This window comes from Corvus brachyrhynchos, unplaced genomic scaffold (genome assembly GCF_000691975.1).
Source record: "Corvus brachyrhynchos isolate BGI_N302 unplaced genomic scaffold, ASM69197v1 scaffold331, whole genome shotgun sequence".
Classification (NCBI taxonomy): domain Eukaryota; kingdom Metazoa; phylum Chordata; class Aves; order Passeriformes; family Corvidae; genus Corvus; species Corvus brachyrhynchos.
Window position 1 is genome coordinate 5803964 of NW_008237229.1, and position 12513 is coordinate 5816476.

The following is a 12513-nucleotide window of genomic DNA, read 5'->3' on the forward strand; positions in this document are numbered from 1 at the left end:
TTATGAGTCTGTAAAAATGGATTCCAACATATTCCATTCCTCTGTCTTCTCAGGTTGAAGCCAACCACCAGTGGAAGATCCCACTAGCCATTAGACTCTTGATTAGTAAATCCAGCTTTAATTGTTTCCTCTTAGATGTTAAGTTAATTTGTGTACATAATTGGTTGTGACTTTAATAACTCCAAAGAATTTCAGCAGACATTAAAAAAGCCTCTGAATGTTAGGGACTTGGACATAAAAAGCTATATCACAAATCTGTAGACACCTTTCTCTTCCTGTACAGAAGCCTACATGTAAAATATGTATTTGTTTCTCTTTATGTACTAGAATTACTTCTAGTAATTTATTATTTCTACCTAAACATTTAATTTCTACCTAAACATTTATTTCTACCTAAACATTTAATTTTACAGGGAACAATGGAGAAAACAGATTAGTTGGTTGATGAGGAAGTAAAGTTTCATATTCTGTAATGTTTTTCCAGATAAACAATAAGATTTTTTTTCAAGATGTCCATTTTTTTGTGTAACTCTACATATAGGTTTTAGAAAAGTAATCAAAAGTTTATTATCAGTACGAAGCTGACCTTTTCATAACTGAACTGCTTAATCTCCTAGGATGATTTGTCCCTGCACTTTAATTATTTATCTTCAATATTTTTGGGAGTCTAAGGTTGAAATAGAAAATCAATATCTCCCTTGTATATTAAAACTAAAACCCAGAAGCAGTTGATTCCTGGAATACCCTAAGAAGCTGTATCCAAAATTTTTCAATATAATTATTGTCTTGATCTTTGCCATCTTCTCTGGCCAAATATTCATTAAAACTTAGTCTAAGAAATGATCTCAAGATGGCTAAAATTGAAACTGTGCATTCTTAGAAATGGCATTTGCTTGTGGCATTTCTGACATTCAGGATCAAATCAAGCACTCTGTGCCACTGTCAAAGACGAAATTGTAGTGTTTTATCTGAGTATTGTTGCAGTTACATCACTTTTTTTTTCCCTTATCAAGACCAGATAGGGAGAGCACTGGCGCTGGAATCCTACAACAGTCCTATGTCTACATTCATGTACACACAGAAAATCATAAACACATGCAACATATGTCTGACAAGAGTTATGAAGACTGCCACTGTTGTTTTTTCTCCCAGTTGAAGACTCATGCTTGTTTAATACTTATTCATGTCTCCTTTTTAAGACATTTGTTCATGTAGCCTGAGTAATTCATCCTGAATTCTGGTTTTTTGCTTCTGCAAGAAATTTGCCCTGTCATAATTTCATGATGCAGGTGACCTGTTCAACTTGATTCATTTCAGCTTTCACATATTTTTTTCCTTGACCTAAGTGATTAATTTTTATTCTCTATTTGTACAAACGTTGTTTCTCATGAAGGTAAACCATGTGGACCATCAGTAGCCCAGGCATTTCCTCCAGAATGCTGGATTTAGGGCACAGAGAGAGCTGAAAGGACGTATATGCAGGAGCAGTGAACAAGCACCATATCCTTGCTGGTTTTGCATGTGATGCACCTGATGCCTGCAGAGGGGTATGAGATGTAGTGTGCTTCTGTCTGTTCAATGTGAGCCACAGGATCCAGAATCAGCTACACAGGTATGGTGATTCAATCACAAAGTAAAAACACATCTCAGACCACTTTGTTTAATGACTTTAACTGAAAGGAGTGTTTCCTATTCAGTTGTAACTTCATGTGTAACATTGCTTTTTTTGTTAGAGTTTGTCTTCTACAATATTATCTCTCCGTATCAAGAAAGTAATTTAAACTATTGTTTCAAGCTCTAATGTGGTTATAAATTCTACCAATTTTGTCCACTGGAAAAGTAGTGAAAATACTCTCTTTTCCTTATTTGAGACTGCTCAGTCACCAGGGTTAGACAGAGGAGGCTTGGTGAAACCATCAAAGATACATTTTTTGTTTACCTGTACCATAGTGTTTCACCCATTTAGTGTAAGCTGGAGCCTCCTGAGGGTGTAGGGGGGAGATGGAGGGCGGTGTCAAGACCTGATTTTTGTGGTAGTTAGAGAGACGTCTCTGCCCAAATTGAGGTGCAAATGAGACTATACGCCGAAGTCAATAACACAGATATTATTTAACAGTAAATTTGAAGCAGAAAGAGATAGAAAGAAATAGACACGGGGGGGGGAACGGGAGGGGAGGAATGGAGAATGAGAGAGAGTGAGAGATGGATTAAGTAGAAAGATAGTCACCACCCCTGTGGATCCAGCAGCATCCTTCTGGTCATCTTCACCCTGCTCTTCTTGGTGGTTGGTCTCACCAAACACAGAGTTCAATGGATTAATATATATTCAGGTACACATGGGAATGCCAAGCAACTCCTGTGCAGGAGGGAATGGTTTAAACTGTCTTTTGCAACAGACTCTGGATCTGATGCAACACCATGGATCAGGAGAGCTGCTGGGTTTCACTCTCCTTGAGGATATGTTCTTCTCCCTCAGCGCTGTTTACTTCTTAGACCTGACATAATTGGACATATGTGTCACCTTTATCTTGTCTCAAGGCAGGTTGCTTAACTCACAGTCCAATTTCCCAAAATCCAGGAGGCACATTCAGGCCTAGGTTGTTGCAGATTTCTTAGAGAGTTTACCATAATGAACTAAATCTTTCTGTGGTCTTAACAGTGTTTAAAAAAATTTAAGCCCTTTACAAGGGGGAGGGAGAGAAGAAACAAACAGGGAATAAAAACCTCTTCATTGCTGCTCTACGAATTAATTTCAATATTCTAGTGAGAGTTTATAGAGCTGCACTTCTACTTTTCTATCTCCCAAATTGTGAGAAAATAAGTTGTTTCATTAATCTCTTTAAATTTTTGAATGAAAAAGGATAGAGAAGATGTTTGCACATACTAGTCAGTATTCTTGTGCACTTGAAGTTATTATTTTTCTTAGTGTGCGAAGAAAGGTAAAAGCAAATTCTATGGACATTATTGCAACTGTTACTAAAGAGAAATCAATCTTAAATCTCACTGTTATTGATCATGATGTATCTTCCACATAATTACATGAGGCTGATACACATGGAATTGACAGTTCACCTTTTACATTAGAACATCGTGTTGTCTCTTCAGAATTCTCATATTCCGTTAGATTAACACATTTTTCATACTTCACAGTAAGGAAAACAGAGAAACCTGAACTATGGCAGTAATGTTTATATGTATGTGTATATGTACATAAACATATAAAATACATGGATACACGTGCGTGTATTTGCAGTTATGTATATGTGCAATTAATTAAAGAATAACTTCTGTTTCAAACTGTACTTTTAATGCAAATTTGTTCTTCATATTTATTTATAACTCTAACATAAATTCATAAATTCAGCCAACTTTTTAACATTGAATTCGAGCCTTTGGAATGATAGGATTATCTTGTTTTCTATTCCAAATATTCAGAGTGATTGTCAAGTTCCACTATACATATATTTGCTAGGTGCAGGTGGAAATTTTGCCAGCTGGAGGGAAGAGAAGGGTGATGTCGCAAATTTCCAGTTCCAATGAACTCTAGAGGACCCATGTCAGAACACAGTTGAGACCCCTCAGCCAAGGAGGTGGTATCTCTTGGAAGATGTACTTAGGAAAGGCTAAAAAACTTGCAGTGCAGCAAGAGAGCGGACTGAAATGTAGAGCAGTCAGGAATGAATCAAGCCAGGGAATAAGAGGTGGTAGGAGACTTCTATGTTTTTACCTTTGCTTTTTCCCATCCTACTCTACTTTTAATTGGTCATAAATTAGATTCCCCAAGTCAAGTCTGTTTTGTTAGTGATGATAGTTGGTAATTGATCTCCCTGTTTTTATTTCAACCCGTGAGCTTTTCCATCTTATTTTCTCCCTCTGCCCTGAAAGCAACTTCATGGATGTCTGGCAGCCCACCAAGGTAAACCCATCAAAATGCTTTCATCCACAGATTAATAAATGAAAGTGTGGTTAATAAACAGTATAATGAACTAATAATTTCAGCCATGTGGAAATCTGTTCCTTCTGACAGCACTACAAGTTTTTCCACAGAATCTAGTGGCTACAAAAGTATGTTTGCCTCTTTATCAAAGATTTATACATAGTCATGTAGTTGTGGTTTAGCCCAAAGTGTCTTTCTTTAAGGCTAATTATTGGCAGTTTTTCTAGCATTTTGTATGACTAATATCTAGTAGTTGTTTGAATTACAAGCAGTTGACTGGAAATTCTAGATCTGTAGAGGAAAATGTGCAGAGTTAATCACTGTTCCTTTTCCTGTAATTCAGTGAACATACTAATTAAAGTCCTGTTTGCTGACATAAATATCTGGTACTACAATGCCGAACTTCTTCTTCCATAATAACAAATATTAAAAGATCGCAATAATAATAATAATAATAGTAATAATAATAACAATGACTAGAACACCTACAACAACTACAATAACAACAACAACAACAAAATTATTATTATGATTAATGTATATAGTATGGAATATTTTGTGAGGCCTTTTACGAGCATACAGTAAATTGCATTCTCTACTTCAAAGTGAATATTAAATAGAATTGTGTTTTCAGGGACTCTGATGGTAAACTTGTTTATTAGGTATATGGAGAGTAAATATAACAACCAAAAAGGAACATTCTCCATATTTCTGTCACATTTTCATGAGAAATGCTACAGCTTGAAGTCTCTCTTGATTTATCAGGGCTTGGCTTAAAATAAAAGCCAAAATAATTAATAGATTCAGTTAACTGAGTTATGGAAATAGTCAACAATTGCTCAAAACAAAGAAAATCAAATCAATTATTTTATAATTTATAAGGCAAAAGAGCTGAAGAACTAAAACTTTCTATTTTCTTTCTATTTATCATTATCTTCAAAAATCTAGCCAACACTAGTCTGTATTGTATCATATAACTTTTGTACTCTTAGAATATTACTATGGTCCTTTTCACTTTTGAAATGTAATTTCCTCTGAATATTAGACTTCTGTTGATGGTTTTTTTGTGATGATTAAGTTGAAAGCCATATGTGTTCAAACTGCAAGTAGTAATTATAAGTAGGTTTTTTTTGAACTGAAAGCTAATAGGTGGGGATTTTATCTATCCCTTATTTCTGGTATTAGAAAATAATAATATTTATTTCCTATTTGCTCTTTCCCGGTTAGTCATGGGGTTTTGTACTATTGTCTCATGTCTCTTCTAAAGCTTTAGAAGCTTTAGTTCATTTAGTCATTACTCATATAAATGTTTATACTGTCTGTTCATTCCTTACACGTATGGTGCAACCTGCTTTGTCATTTTGTTGCCCTTCTCCATCTTCTCTGGCTTCCAAGTTGCACATTATCTTTTTGTGGTAAGGAGAGTGTCTGCACACAACATTGAAAATGTGAGGTCATGTTATGGTTTAATTTTTTTTTCTCCCCTTCCTTTTCTAATACTGTTTTCTTGACCAACATTGAGATCTGTCCTGTTGTTTTCATACACCTACTTATTCTTCAGTGGTGCAAGACATGATAAAGATCATTGCTGTTTACACAGAATAAGACAGTTTTTCTCCTATGTATTTTGGATCTATATTGAATTCCTCTTGCTGATATAATTAGGTCTGACCATTCACCTTCATTGTCTGTCTTCTATGTTTTAGCCAATTAACAATGTTTATACTTTCATGGCAGTTTAGTTTCCTCAAGGAGCTCTTTGAAAACTTATGTAGACTCTATTATGTTCCTCTTCTCCACAGACTTCTTAATTCTTTTTTTAAATAGGTTCATTAATTTTGTAGGAAATAATTTTCTAAGAAAATTTTGTCTCTCCTGAGTAAAGCATATTTATTCCCATGCCCAGCAATTCTCTCTTCAGTCCAGTCTCTACAGAAGGCCAGTATAGAAATCAGGCTTTTAAATCCTCAGTTCTGTGGATCTTTCCCCAACCCCCATTTTTTTTTAAACAGGCACTACATTGCCTATAACCATCTGAGCCTGGTACTTGGAAAAAAACCAAAACATCTCTATGCTACAGTTAACAACTTGGCAGTGCCACCACTCTCCTTTTCTGAATACCATGTAATTCTCTATTTTTTTTTCAGGTTATCATTTAAACTTTCTCATGCCATATCAGAAAGTGACAGACCACCTGTGATTGCTGTAACCTCCTGAAAGTCACTCTTGGTGGATGCAGCTGCAAAGAATACATTTGGTGTCAGTGCTGCTGTCTTACCTCAAATGCTCCTTCTATAATTTTATATCATTGAGCCTATCACAACCTTCCCTGTAGTGATGCAACTGCAGAAAGTTTCCTTAGTTGAAAAAAATGTGCAAGTTGTATCTCCAAGACTTCCAGGTGTGTTTGCTAAATCCTGATTATTTTTACAGAACTAATTTTTTTTTTTTTTTAATCTTTCAGCAGCAGCCTGTGTTTGTGTATGATATCTTCTCTCCACTATCTTTTCATTTCCTTCAGTCTTTGCTCTCTGTGGTGGGTTGATGTGGGCTGGACACCTATACACCAAAGCTGCTCTATTAGTCTCCTCCTCAGCTGGGCAGTGGAGAGACAATACAACAAATGGTTGAAATAAGAACAAGGAGTGATCATTCACCAGTAACTGAGGGAGGGATCATGCATCAGTTACTGTCACAGTCAAAACAAACTTGACTCAGAAATTAGTTTAACTTATTACCAATCAAAGCAGAGTATGATAATGAGAAAAGAAGTACTAAATCTTAAAAACACTTTCACCTCACCCATCCCTTCTTCCAGGGCTCAACTTCACTCCTGATATTCTTTACCTCCCACCCTGCAGTGGTGCAGGGGCATGAGGAAAGGGGTTTCTCATTTTCTCCTCTCCTCTCTGGCTGCAATAGCCATTGTGCAGCATCTTTTTCCTTTTCTTAAATGTGTTATCCCGGAGGTGCAGTGCCATCACTGATGGGCTTTGCCTTGCCAGCAGTGGGTCGGTCTTGGAGTCCATATTGGCTCTGTTGTACACGGAAGAAGCTCCTGGCAGCTTCTCACAGAGGCCACCCCTGTAGCCACCATGTTACCAAAACTTTGCCACGCATACACAATACACTTATCTCTCTGATAAATGACTATACAATCAGAATGCAGAAGATTTTGGTAGTACACAGGGCTCTGTGTTCTGAAAATACCACAAATGAATTCTCTTGGTGTCCAACTTCTGTTCAAACTTTGCCATGTTCTTGTACACTGAATGCTTTTCCCAACAACAACTCTCCAATTAGTTAATGGAGTATATTTGTCTCTTGTAACATTTTTAGTGGATCTGTTTACAGAAAACAGGTTTTATTCAAACTAATAATGTGGGGAAAAGAAAAGATTTTTTTTCCTGCAGTCGGAAATGGCAATACTATACAGTGTTTGAGTTCTGGTGGATCAGAATTAAATAAGGTATAATCCTGTGGCAGGCCAGGTGGCTTAGCAGCTGTTCCGAGTATTGTGGAACAGGAAGGGTGGTTTGAAAGCAACCTCATCTATCTTTCTCTCACCCATTCACTTGGCTGGGAAAGCTCAGCCCTGCTGATATTGTGAAGGTGATACAGTTCTGTGGCCTGACCTTGGCTCCTCCGCATGATGAGGGATATAAGTAGAGGAGCTGGGGAAATGACAGCTGCTGAAGGTATAGGTACCTCCTGCTGATCAGCTGATAAAGTAACATAGAAGTTACTTGCCCGCTGATTTTCTTGCTGTGTTTATTTTTCATAGTGACTACAACACATACACAATGATTTGCTCCCACTGCAATCCAATGACATGTATATATTGGCAGATGCAGACAAACTTGAGATTGTACTGCTTATGCTATGCAGGCAGTTAAAATGAGGAATGGAAAGACCTGAGCTTTTATGCTGATAGATACAATATACTTTTGTTATATGTGATCACTTATTTTAAATAGTACAGGTTCTAATCTCTAAATATATTTCTAAAAAACACATGAAGCCTTTTTTATATGTACTTCACTCATTTACGCCTTTAGTTTACAGCCACACAAACAGATCACTTTAGAGCTAAAAATTGCATAGTGCTGGAATTTCATACTCTAAACTGTGTCTTAGGTGGGTTTTAGAGAAAAATAGGAGTCAGTTTATTGAGCAAATGATTGAATTTGTACCTAGAGTACCTAAAGAAGAAAAGGGGAAGAACCGAGGTTTGTGTAAATACAATATTAGTCCTTCCTGAGGCTGACCAAGATAAGTCAAAAGTAAACTTTGCTGATCTCCATTCTGGAGACAGAAATGACCTCTGTAGCCTCCCTTTCCAGTTTAGAGATAAAAATAGCTGCAACTGAAAGATATAAGCATAACTATGCTTACTAGGAGCATGCAGTGAATTTGGTTGCTTGTTGCTGCATTCCCATTCTTGCTTGTAAGAAGACTGAAACAGCATAACCAGCATGTGTCAGATTCAGTGACTCCAGGTGGGGTCTCATAAGAGCAGAGTAGAAGGTGAGAGTCACCTCCCTCAACCCGCTGGCCACGTTTCTTTTTATGCATCCCCAGGATATGACTGTCTTTCTGGACTGTGAACATACATTGCCAGCTCATTTCCATGGTTTTGTCCACTAGAATGTCCAAGTCCTTCTCAATGCTGCTTTCAATTCATTCATCCCCCTGTCAAAAGTGATACCTGGGGCTGCCCTGCCTCAGGTTGTGGACATTTTACTTGCCCTTGTTGAACTTCATGAACCTTTACATGGGCCTGGTCCTCAAGCCTGTGAAAGTTCCTCCTTTTCTTCCAGCACTATGAATTGCACCACTCAGTTTGGTGTCCCCTGCAGACTTGCTTCAGTCCCACTGTCTGTGCCACTGATTAAGATATTAAATAATAGTGATCCCAGTACAGACCCCTGAGATACAGCACTCTGCACAGTTTTCCACTTAGATGTTGAGCCACTGACTGTAAGTTTTCATATATGGCTGTCCAACCTATTCTGTATTCACTTAAAAGTGCATTCATCACACACATCTCTTTTCGATTCAGTGGCAAGAATTTTGTGGGTGACCATATTAAAGGCCTTACAGAAGTCCAAGCAGATGAGGTTTATAGCTCTTCCCTTGTCCACTGATGCAGTCACCCCTTCAGGCCACTAGATTAGTCAGGCGTGACTTGTCCCTGGTGAAGCCATGTTGACTGTCTAATCCCCTTCCTGTCTTCCATATGTTTTAACATATCTTCCAAGGGGATCTGTTGCAAGGTTTTACTGGGCATGGAGGTGAGGCTGACCAGCAGGTAGTTGCTGGAGTCAATGACTATGAATAATATTTCAAACCATAGTACCCTACCATGCTGCTGCCTCCTAAATCCAAGGCATCAGGGCTGACACAAAATGCGGTGGCCACACACACACACACACAAACACACATGCCCTAATTATTGACAAATTATATTTAAGGCCTGTGAGTATACACAGGGTAGATCTGCTTCCACAGCAGGAACTTCTTCCTTCTCTCAGCACATCTAGCAGAGGGGGTTTGTCATTAACAAATGACTTATCAGCAAGTCGCATTACTAAGCTAGCTGATGCTCTGTTTCAACAATTGTTCATTATTTCAAAGACAACAAGTGGAAAAATTTAGAAAAGTTTAGTATGAACAAATAAGACAGCCACATCTGCCAGAAGGGGCATGAAGAGCAGTAGATGAATATCACACAGTAGAGAAATTTTCTAAAGATTTTTTATTTAAAGGAATAATCTCCCCATGATCTGTTATTTTTAAATGGAAAAGATAAAGCTAATTCATTAACATACTGTAGTGTTAAGATTTATTTTGTAGCCTTCCTTTATATCTCTTTTGCATAACCACTGGGGAACTTTTGTTTAAACATTTTTTGTTGCATTTACTGGTGTAGGGTATCTATTCACTATACATGTCAACAAATTTAGTGTTTCTAACCATTGTAGAACTATGGAATATTTCATTCATTTTCAAAGAATTGTTGGAATCAGAGAAGGAAAAAAAGCAGAAAGAGAGAAAAATGAAAAAGATAACCCTTGTTGGACATCTCCTCTCGCCTTATTTATTCAGAACTATTCAGAACCAATCTGATTTCTCTGAAAACTTTGCTTCTAAAGGCATCATTGTGTATTTCCTGTGGCTGGGGAAGAAACAAACACTTTTACATAGTTTTAATTCCTCCATGACCTAAATTTTAATGAGACAAGGCCATATCAGTGCAAAAGAGAGAGAGCTTCACTTTTGACTCCAGATTGTTTTTGCTCGACCAAATAAAAATTTCCTGATGCAGTACCTAGAACAAAATGAGGCATCAAGAAAACGCCTGATCTATCTTGCTCCAATTGAATACAGAGGCCACAAATTCACTAACATTTAAGGATTTGGTCTGCCTAACAGCTTGAATTGTTGTCATATTAGTGCAAAAACTAATTGTGGTCCAACATCCATCCGTAGCCATATAGATAAATAAACTGAGCATAGATAATGTATGAACTGTGAATGAGGAATCTGTGCCATGCAGCGGGCTGTGGAGTACCTAGGAAAAATTAATGTAATCTGCCATGTCAGACTATGAAAGAAACAAAGCAAAAAAACTTAATAAAATGCTTTCAGATATTTTGTTTTAAATGATTTATGCTTTTAATCATAATTTATCTGCTACTTTACAGGTAATACTTTTTTTTTTAGTCTCCCTTTCAGTTGCAATGGCTTCTAAGAAAAAGAAAAATAAATCATTACTAAACACTTTTACATTTTGTGTTTACTTGTTAGTTTTTACTCTGAACTTTCTGAACTTGAAATTATTTTATTGCTTCAAGCTCTGCAACAGAGCAGAACTGTTTATCGTATCACTGTCAGTGTCCTCCAGGCCCCAGGGTTTCATTTTGTAAATTGAGTCTGGCTTACTGCAGTAATTCTCAGAAAGCAAATTAGAATTTATTCTTAATACACGAGAAAAAGAAAATAAAATAAACCTTTACTGTTATGAAGGCATATTAGGTAAATATTTTAATGCAATGCAGCACTGTAGTCAAATTTGATGATACCAATATTTCAAAACTGGAAAGAAGTAATGTTTGTTATTTTTACTTCTGAAAGTTTGCTCTAGACAAATGTTTCATCTCAATATCAAATCATAAGTTGCACTGATGCCTAAGGTGTTATACTTCAAAAAAAATCTGAAAAAATAGTAACTATACTAGAAAGAATTGTATAAGAGAAACTCAGTTACAGAATTTTACTTTTTGCATTGAACCCCTGTATTCTGAAAGGTGAGTTGATACAATTGAGAAAATAAATTTATGACTCTTTAGATAACTTCCCAGCAAGAGACAAATTAATGTTAATTATAGGCAATGAATGAAGTTGTGTTTTAAGAATCAGAACTAACTCAAGAATGCAAATTGATGCCATGAAGATTTTTGCCTTTTCTTTTATACCCCTGTTATACCTTTTACAACTTCTGTATTCCTAGTGCTTTTTGCCTACATTCTTGGACTTGTTTGTTAAGCTAAGAGACTAAACATTTTAGAAGCTTCGTAGTTAGGGATCAGTGTGCCCCAGACCCCAAGGTCCTCTCCAGAACATATTCTGTAAACTGAGATAGAACCATCCAGGGGAAGGTTCCTTGGGGAGGGGGGGCTCACTTGGGCCTCTCATTGGGGAATCTTTGATAGATATGCTAATTAGTAAAACCTATAAGGTTATACCCAATGTTGGGGGGGAGAAGAGAGACACAGAGACACGGACACAGATAGATTCGGCAGGGTGCATCTCGATGCATATGACCTGGACGTGTACACCTAAGGATCCTTAAAAATAAATACCAAGGTAAAATCCCTTTTCCCCTTCTAACCGTGTATGACTCTTGATTTTAAGACCAGGAAAAAATTCAAAAAGAGAATTGGACATGCCTTCCAATGACAGCAATACCAGTATTGTGTCCTGAATTGGTGAAAATGAGGGAATATCCATTTAAACTAATATCCACCCTTGTGTTTTAAGCAATAAAAAAACCTAGACTGAAGAAGTATTGTCATTATTATATTGGTTTTGGCAATGCAGTTATATCTCATTGATGTTTTTAGTTATAGTAAATTATAATTTTAAAGCTTAAATCCACTGTTTGTTCTACTGATGCAGTTGTAAATCTCTTTATAGGCTTATCAGTTGTCTCATCTTTCCACTCCACATTTATAATGTATATCCAAAATAAAAGTATCACTAGCAACAGGGTTATTGTCTATTTTGACCAAATACTAAATACAGACACAGGGAACTTCTAAGACGTCAGTTTTGGAGTTCACAGACAAGGTATGGAAAGACAATGCCAGAAATTTGTGCTAAGTACCTAAACTGGCTACTACTAAAGTTGCTCTCCTCTTTAGTCCTGTGGACCTTCCTGTATGGAGCAGCCCATGCGGAATTAACCTGGTTGCCTTATGACATGAGAATCTAAAGAAACTTTATACAGGTCTCTATATCAATCACCTAATCTCTCTTTCCTACATCTGCTCTTTCCAAATTTGAAATTATCT